Raw genomic sequence first — 9,388 nt, 5'->3', positions numbered from 1 at the left:
TATCTAGTATGTCCAAAGATAAACAGATTCGCAAGCTGTAAGGTAGCATTGAATACACTCTAGAAAATATCAGATCATTTTCCTTCGACTGGAACTATTTCTATAACAGAGTACCTGCACCCTAGTGATCCTTCCTCTTAATTGAATATTGATTTTTGCCCCCTCCAAGTGATGAGACAGAGATTGACAAAAATGTTTCCTTGATCCTCACATAACATATAGAATTTTTCACGTGTAGTTTGATTTCCCACTGTGATGTCTTTACATTTAATTTTTGAAATTTGTCATTTAGATAAATTATTTCTTTATATGGTGAAAGAAAGGAGCCAAATTTGTCAAATTAGTAACTCATCTTAGAAAATGAATAAAAACAATTTGGTTACAAAAGATAACTTGGTGATTATTAGTGCAAGCTCCAATCATTAACAAATTGACAGCCTCATAAATTACACAAAGAGATATTCTTTTCACTTTTATTCTTTCTGTTCCATTGAAAGTTTGTCTTACAGGAGATGTCTACTATTTTTATTTTAAATATGAAATCCTATCTAAAGGCATATCATGAATTATGTTTGGAAATATGAATACCAAAATGAATAATCAGATGTTGAAAAATGAGACTACAATATAAAGTTGTTATTGCTGCACCGAGCCTCATCAGAACACCCCAGACACCCTGAAAATCCCATTCTATTTAGACCTCCCTGTCAGAATCAGAGTCCACACACCTTAATGCTGTGTATTTGGTGAAAATGACAATGTCCATGGTTATTTTCAGAAAAGATTACCACCTGGAAATGTCCATTCCTGTGAAATGACCCTAAGCAGCCCTTACTTACAAATTATATCTAAAGTGGTCACGGCCCAATGAATGTCATCATTTACAACAAGTCACAGTAAACCATGGCCTCCATGAATCACCATCACTTGCCTTGTAGATATGTGTATCTGTCATAAAATGCATACAAATAGAGTGGACTTAGAACTGTCCTACCAAGGCTTAATCTACATGATAAAATAAAGCACACCTATGATTAGATGGTGATTGAATTAACTACAGCAAATAAAGCCAGTATTTTTGATTTGTCATTATGCTGATATCCTCTATTAGAAAATCGTTAGTGAAATATCTATCAACATGCACTTATAGCTCAGTCTTTTTAGATAAAACCTGTCAATATTTGAACATAGTATCTGAATATTCTATGGTGATCTATGAAGATTATAAGTAAAGTTCTTATATAACCACGGATATTGACATGTGCACAAGGCAGTCCTGGAGAGACAAGGAAGAGCTACATTTTCCCTTTTGTATATCATTTATTCCAAGCCACCAGATTATCTCTATGTGCTAGGCAGAGTCATAAACCCAACTCCAGCCAAGTTAGAAAGTGGGATGCACTTTTTGCAATCTATGCATCTGACAAGGAAATTGATATTCAGAATGGGGAAGGAACTTCAAAACCTCAACTGTAAAGTAAATAAGCTGCCTTTAACATTGGGCAGTAGGGTTAGAGGTGCAGCTCAGCGACAGATTTCTTACATAGTGTGGGGCTCTGGTTTTGATCTCCGGCACTGGAAACAAAGAAGGGGTGTAAAAGATTTAATACAAACCACCCAAAAGAAGATATACAAGAAGCCACCAAGTATGTGGAAAATGTCCATGAAAATGGCGAAACTTCATTTCCCCAAAAGAATGGATATGAGTAAAAAAATAAGAGATTTTAACTTCTGGTGGGGAGGTGCAGAACAGGGAAACATTGCACACTGTTGGTAGTAATGTAGATAAGTAAAACTATTATTTAAAAAAGTGTGGTGGTTCCTCAAAAATTAAATCTATCACACGATCTGAAAATCCCGCTGCTGGCTATGTATGGAAAGGAAAGAAAAATCAGTACGTTGAAGCAATGCCTACCCTTTATATTGACTGAAGTAATATTTGCAGTAGCCAATTGCAAACACCTAGAAAAAAATGGAAACATCTGGATTACCCATCACTACATGAGTGGAGAGAGATAAGGTACATAGTCAGTGGGATACTATTCAGCGATGGCACATTACCTACTAGGTTGGGGTGTAGCATAGTGGAGAGAGAAAACATCATGTAAGAGCTGGACATCATCAATTAAGGGAAATGAGAGGGGTGTGGAACAGCGAGTTCTGTGAGATCCCATATCACGTCTGGAGGGGTTCATCTCATCCAACTGCAAAGCAAGTCGGCGACCAGAGAGCAGGGAGAGCAGGTGGGCGAGGAGAGGGTACTGTGACGGGGTGAGAAGCAGGAGCTCCGGCAGGGGCATGGGGATTACAGGTGCAATGGCGCACCGTTCTGTACAGATGGTGACGGGAAGCATTTTGGAACTGAGTACAAACGCTGAAGAATGTTTGAGGAGAGGAAAGTATTTAATCTGATTTAAATATCATGCAGGAGATACATGTATCAATCACAACGGAGAACCCTTCTCATATGTGTGGCTTTCACGTTTCATGGGTCAGTTAATTCTTCCAAAGCGATGTCCTGCACGTTGAAAGCAGAATGGGGCTCCTCACAATCTGCAGAGTCCTGGAGGATGAGATGAGAAAGGTGGATCAATGGATAGCAAGCAACAGGGGCAAGGGGCCCTGCTGTGCTGTGGTATGATTATAAATTACAGATAAAACAACGCACTGCACATTTCAAAAAGCTAGGGAAAGCGATTTTAAAGTTTCCTCTTTAAATCAGTGCTGGGAAATTTTTCACTTCATTTAAATATTACAGAGCATAGACACGTATCAATCATGTTTCCCTGCTAATAATAGGTACAATTATTTTATGTACCTGTTGAAATTTAAAATTAAGTCAAAAGTTTTTTTTTTTTTAATCTGTCTAGGATATAGTAAAGATGAAATTGACTTTTCCTGGTTATTTCAAAAATCTGAAAATGGTGCTTTGCAACTCTTGGAACTAGGTGATTTCATTGAATCAAACTAATTATTGTCAAATAAGTGCTGGAAATTACATTGTGTCTTCACTGTAATTTTGTCTTTCTGATGATGAATGTAACCATACTGTATACCTAAAATGGTCGAATAAACTCACTGAGAAAAAAATTCCTTCTTTTCTAATTGATCAATATCTTGTAACTGTAAGATCCTTTAAGGTTTTAACCTGTTTAGCAGGACTGACAAGTAGTGAGTTAAATGAACTTAGAATAATTTAAATGAATAGTTTTACTGAGGAAATTTATTTTTTTCAGTGTTTAAATATTTAAAAATGTGTCCACAATAAGCTACCTAGAATATAGCTACATAGATAGAATAAATGATTCTGTAGTTAAACAAAGTTAAACAGTTTATGCTGCCACATTTTCACTGTTAAGATTCTTGAATTTTTAAAAGAATTATCTTTGTTTTATATCATATGTATTTATCGAATTTTAAAAATATGTTTCCATGAGTCTTCTTGAAGCAATTCTCACATATAGCTACTCAGAGAAAAATGTCTCAAAATAGTACAAGAAGTTAACTTTACATGAATTGTTGACATATAATTGTTTAAGAGTTTAAAAGAAGAAAAAGAAGATGTTAATAAATCAGCATCCAGTGTTAAAAATGCACTTACTGTCTCTTCAAATGTAAACAGTCATTGCGATGGATCTCATCCTGCTATAAAGGAAGGTTATTGTCCCACCTAAAAGTGCAGGGTCCCCGAGTCCCTGACAGGACCCTTTTCCGGGTGACAGTGGTCACGTGAAGCACTTCTCTCCCTGACGGCCTTTGCGGATTCATCCTCACATGCAGTCTTTCATTGTGCTTCCTGTCACTCGGTTATTTATTCCCTTGCTAGAAACTCATAGCTGCTCTCGTTATTTTAGACTATTTTATTTTTGTCAGTACGTGTTTGCAGTGTTTACATTCCTCCTGTGGAGTTTATACCTCCACAGGACACACTTTAATTCTTTTCCATGTCCTCTTCACCTTCCTTCAGGACATCTCTTGGTCCCCTTCCCATGTGAGAAAGAATTCTCCCATAACTTCCTACTTTCTATCATTTATTTTGCTCCTTATTTATTACTTGGGTTTCTCTTATAATGTGAAACTGTGTGATAGTTAAGATGGTTACTTTTGCAAACCATCAGGAGCCATGTAAGACTTTTCATGAGAGGTTTTAAAAAGTGTCATGTTTTGAAATCTCCTGGAAGATTCTTAATCCAAAGTAGGTATCCCATAAACAATGGTGCGTTCTCTTTGCATCTGAAGTAGAATGTTGTAGTGGCAATGAGGTATCTTTGTTTTTTTTTTTTATTTTTGTATAAACTAGCATAATTTACCTGTTTGGAACAGAGGCTAATATTGTTATCTATTTAAAATTACTCCTAAAATTATACGTTACAATAATTATTTGCAAGTATAATATATGTTAGTACCAAAAATGTTTTACATTTATCAAAAACTTTGGTGGTACTGGAAATTAAACCCCGGGTCTCAAGTGAGCTAAGTACCCCACTTTACCACTAAGCTGCACCCTGGTCCAGTTGAGTCTTCAAATTAATGTATTTTGAAATCATTGCATCAGTCTGTTCTATTACAGATTTCTTAACAGGGGCTTTCAGATGCATCGTCCATGCAGCAATAATGCTAAAATCACTGAGACCTGGCAGTTCCTAGATTCCCACATGTGTAACCACATGTACCATGCTTTGTACTTCTTAACACCGTGATGCAAAACACAGAACTCGGGTCAAACCTGGGCAATTTTCAAGATCTGTTATTTCACAGTGATTTTTCTGGCCTTCCTGAATTTTTGCACCATTGTCACATAATTAATATGTGTTGTGGGAACATCTATTTATTTCTGGCTCGGAACTTGCCATCTTTTTAAGAGTTCAAAGTGTCTCTGCCTGTAGTTGATTGACGTCTAAGGCCAAGATCACAGTCTTTTGTGGCTGTCATTATTGCCTATGAGCATTTAGCAGTCCTGTTTCCCTGGAAGGTCTACAATGTTCAGAAGTCGAGGTGATGTATGGTGGAATTCTGATGTATTCGTTGGATGTGAAAAACAAGATTGCACCTTCTATATAAGGAGTGATAAAAAGAGTAAGCAAATCCCAATCCTTTCTGTTTCCTTGAATTACTGTGAAAAAGAAGCCCTGCTTTTTAGCACAGCCTCTGCAAACATAGAAATCAATTGCTTGTGTAAAGCTGCCACAGGCCAGCTGAGTTGGTGGATGGGCCTGAGTAAAGAGAAGGCTGAATGCAGACTGGGCACTGAATGCAGCAGTTTTAAGAGTTAGTAAGATAGATGAATGATTAATTTAGAAAGCAGCAAATATAAAAGTGGGCAATAGCAAACCCTCTCTCCATAAAGTTTGAATTAAGAGTAGTAATATTAATAATAATGGTGAATGATCACAGAGCCGCGTTGATTATGTAAGTGCTTGGCACAGTTTCACGTGCTTTATTGATTTGCAGATACAGAGTCTGCACCTGGATGGTAAAAGTCATAAAGAGTAAAAGAAAAAAGGAATTTATTAGGTCAAACCTTTCAAAATTTCCAAGGATTTTAGTGTTCCATTTTATTTCATTTTTTTCTTTTGTAAATAATTCTTACCAGAAATCAATGGCATTTTAATAACAATAAAAATATTGCCTATTAGATTTACTTTATTTAGGCATTGGTAGTTGAACAGCAAAGAAACTCTTATTGGATGGTTTAAGAAAGGCAATTTCATTACAGCCACGAAACACTTGGTAAATTATTTGCTTGTGATACTTTAGAAGTCAAAAACTGACCCGAAGAACTTGCAGTTTGAAATAAAAACTTGGATAGCGAATACCAACGTCAGTGTGTAATGCTTGTATTTAATGATATTACAAGAAAGAGATGAGGGTGGAAAAGAGTTGGGAAGCTTTCAAGCAATAAATAATAAAATGCAGAAGTTTAGAATTTTAAGGACTGTAGGTTTGAAAGAAGAAAATTTAACAGCAATAAAACTTTCAAAATTTCATTAACAAAGGCCAATCCAAACTCCGGTTGACAGGATAGAATCAAGTGTGTGGATGTCATACTCGCTATGAAAACTGAGCAAAGGTTTACTGTACCACAGGTGCTGTGGTGCTCAGCTGAGTGAAGGGCCACCTAGAACCCTGGCATGCTCAGGTAAGTTTGGTAGATACGAAGAAGAATTTCATTAAAGTAACAAGAGACATGCTAGAATTTCCTGGGAAAGCTGAAATCCTGGCCAGTTTGCTCCTCCTCTAAATGACAGATTTCTCCAAATTGCAACACTATATCATTGGAGACATTAAACTTCCCGATTTTCTAAAGTGGAAAAAGATTTTAAAGAACTGCATAAACTTCAGAAAGGATAAACATTCCAATTCCCCCTGTAGAAATGGTCAAGAAAACAAAGGAAAGTTAAAGATGTTTCTGAAATTAAACCTATAGAGTATGGAGAAGTTTGACTTCTAATTTAGGAGTAGAATCGGGTTCTAATCAAACAATGCACACCAGACTCAGTTTAAAGGAACTTACAAACTCTGCACAGGTGTATTGCAGAGCCACCACTGACTGGTGTTCACTGTATTTCCTGTTCTTTTTGGATGTGAATATTCATTGTTGTCACCCTGTGTCTGCTTCACTGTTGAATATTTGGGAAACGACATGTCACCGATTCCTAGAGGAACCAGAATCACGAGCACACTTTATGTAGGGACTATCGTGGACTTCAGTAATTACGAAGTACTTTTTGGGTTCCCACTTTACATGTGAAGACTTTTCAAAACTCACTTCTGTGCCCCAATACCTAACTTCTACATGCACTGAAAATACCCGAAAATTCAGTGAAAAGATCAGTATAGAGGGGCCCCCAGTGCAGTGGCAGTCAACCGTGAGGAGACCGTAGGGCACTCGTACCCTCCCTATTCTCATCCTTATGTGGATGTTTCCTAAACTTCAGGTTTTCTTTGCTCATTTATTGATAAGCAGATGAATGCACTTGATTTCCAGTTGACAAATTAATGGTTTTCAGGAATGTGAATAGTCGAATAAAATTTAAAAGCAATCTTTTGTTTTATTTTTTTCGTAGCATGAGAATCATCCATATGAGCGAGTCCATATGTGATTATTCATATTCTATCATTTCCTAATTATGTTCTATGCCACAGATTAGGATATAAAATTCCACCTGCAGTTTTCACTGAAAGGTCAGTGTTGCTGTTTCTGTCATTTTTGGAGAAGAAGAACCGTGTATTCTGAGCAATGTGTTGGAGATGTACCAGTTATTCACTGATCACTTACTATGCTGCCTGATTATTGTAACAATATCATGTATATCTCTAGGTAAACTGTATATTTCTCTAAAACACAGAAGTGGGAACTGAAAGCCATTTTATGATACCTAGTCCACTTTCCACATTCCACAGGTGAACAAAATTCAGACCAAAATAAATTAAATTGTCCCAGATTCCAGAGACTAGAGGTAAAGGGGACAAGTTTAGGACAATAACCACTGACCCCTGAGATCATGTTCCCTATGACATCAATTAGAAAGGCGCAATTAGCAAAATAGAAACCTCCTTGTTACACAGAAAATTATAACCTGCTATAGAAATGTATTGAATGCCATTTCAATGGCAAATAAATCCTCTAAAAGATGCCCTCGGCTACCGATGCTGTATAATGAATTCTTTCCTCCCAAACTGTAATGTCACCATAACATTGTGAGAGATGTGTTTTGTCTGAACTCTCCAGGCTAAGCATTATATTTTTTTCTGCTTTTTATATATGTCTTTTTCTTTTCTCACTTAGATCTTTCAGTAATTCACATCTGACTCCACTTTCCTCTCCTCATTTGTCTCAGCAGGGTTAGGCTACAAAGGTAACACTACTCTCCTGCAGTGCATTATATTTCATTTTGCAATTTTATGAAAAGATACTTCAGAATAAAGGGAAAGCTCAAGGTACCCGGTGGAATGAATTTTGTGCCAAGCCTATAAGTACTGCATAGTTGTGAATACCAGCGGTTTCAAAGCGGTTTCATTCCCTTTCACATTACTTCATTTAATGCTCCAAACCAATCGTTAAGAGGCAGGCAGAAAGGTTTTATTATCTGTTTTATAGATGAGAAAACCTGGCATAGGGAGGTTAAGTGACTTGCCCAAGGTTACACTGGTATTGAGCCGTAGAGCTGAACGTGAACCTGAATTTTCTAGTATCTAGTACTTCTTCACGAGAACTGCTGGGACCGTGACTCTGGCTTTCTAGCAGCTGCCAGAAACACACACTATGAAATAGCTAGGGCCTAAGCTGCACCCGGCACCGTTTCCCCTTCAGTTCCCTCCTATGAGCAAGCAGACGTCGGCGGAATGCAGCCCACAGACGCAGTGAGAGGGCTTCTCCTGTGTGTAGTCCATTAGAACAGTCACATTCACTGACTTATGCACCCGTGATTCCTCCGTCCAGCTGTAATGGCAGAGTTTACTGGCTCACACCAAGACTACTGGGCCCCCAGGCTGCAGTACTTATCACCTGGTGCTTGGTTAGAGACTGGAAACGTGGGTACACTTCCTGGCTCTTTCACATAACTCTTTAAGGAGCTACAGCAAGCTCTGGAAGGTGCTTCCGGGAAGTTATTTTTAAAGGAAATATACTCGCCTGGTCAGTACTTCTTTCCTCCGCTCCTCTTCCATCCTGCTTTCCTCCCCAGTATGTTATACACAACGCCGGGCCTCACCGGGCCGAGACTAGGTAAATAAAGTAGGAAGCATCAAAGGTTTTCTGTGTCTCAAAGATGCTGTTAGGAAGGAGGCTTGTTTCGGATAAGGAATGAAGGCTCTAGTGTGTACTGCTCTCAGCTCTTGTGTGTGGCTCTGTCACCATTACTGAGCACCGATCCACACCGGGCTCCGTGTCTTACTCCCATGTCTGCATCTCCTCTCCTAGTGGCCTTAGCAAGTCTCAGGAATGCATATTTTCTTTATGTGATGATGCCGTGTAGATGCGCAGTCATATATTGAGCTTAGTACTCAGCAGCTCCAGAGGAAATTCAGTAACATTTCCAGTGGCATCTGCACTGTGATTTCTCCTTCCAGTGAATACTTATTTAATTTCCAGTTGGCCAACCCAACAGCAGGGGAGTCGCCTACATTCAAAGTTTAATGGGATTTGCCGATTCTCCCGAATCCCACTTTGACCTTCTGACTTCATTTTTAGCTTGAATTATTGTAAAACTTCTAACTCCTCTCTGCTTCTACCTTTTTCTCAACCGGTCTATTCTCCACACCTCTCCCAGAATGGCTCGGTGCAAGTAAAAGAAGGGACCACGTCTCTTGCTTGCAGCATTCAAACGTCTTGTTTTCCTCCTAGGTAAATGCCATAGTCTTGGCTATGACCTACACTGTACTTGGC

Source organism: Fukomys damarensis, unplaced genomic scaffold (assembly GCF_012274545.1).
Source record: "Fukomys damarensis isolate Sample0158 unplaced genomic scaffold, DMR_v1.0_HiC HiC_scaffold_27, whole genome shotgun sequence".
Classification (NCBI taxonomy): Eukaryota; Metazoa; Chordata; class Mammalia; order Rodentia; family Bathyergidae; genus Fukomys; species Fukomys damarensis.
Note: the sequence above shows the minus strand (reverse complement) of the source record.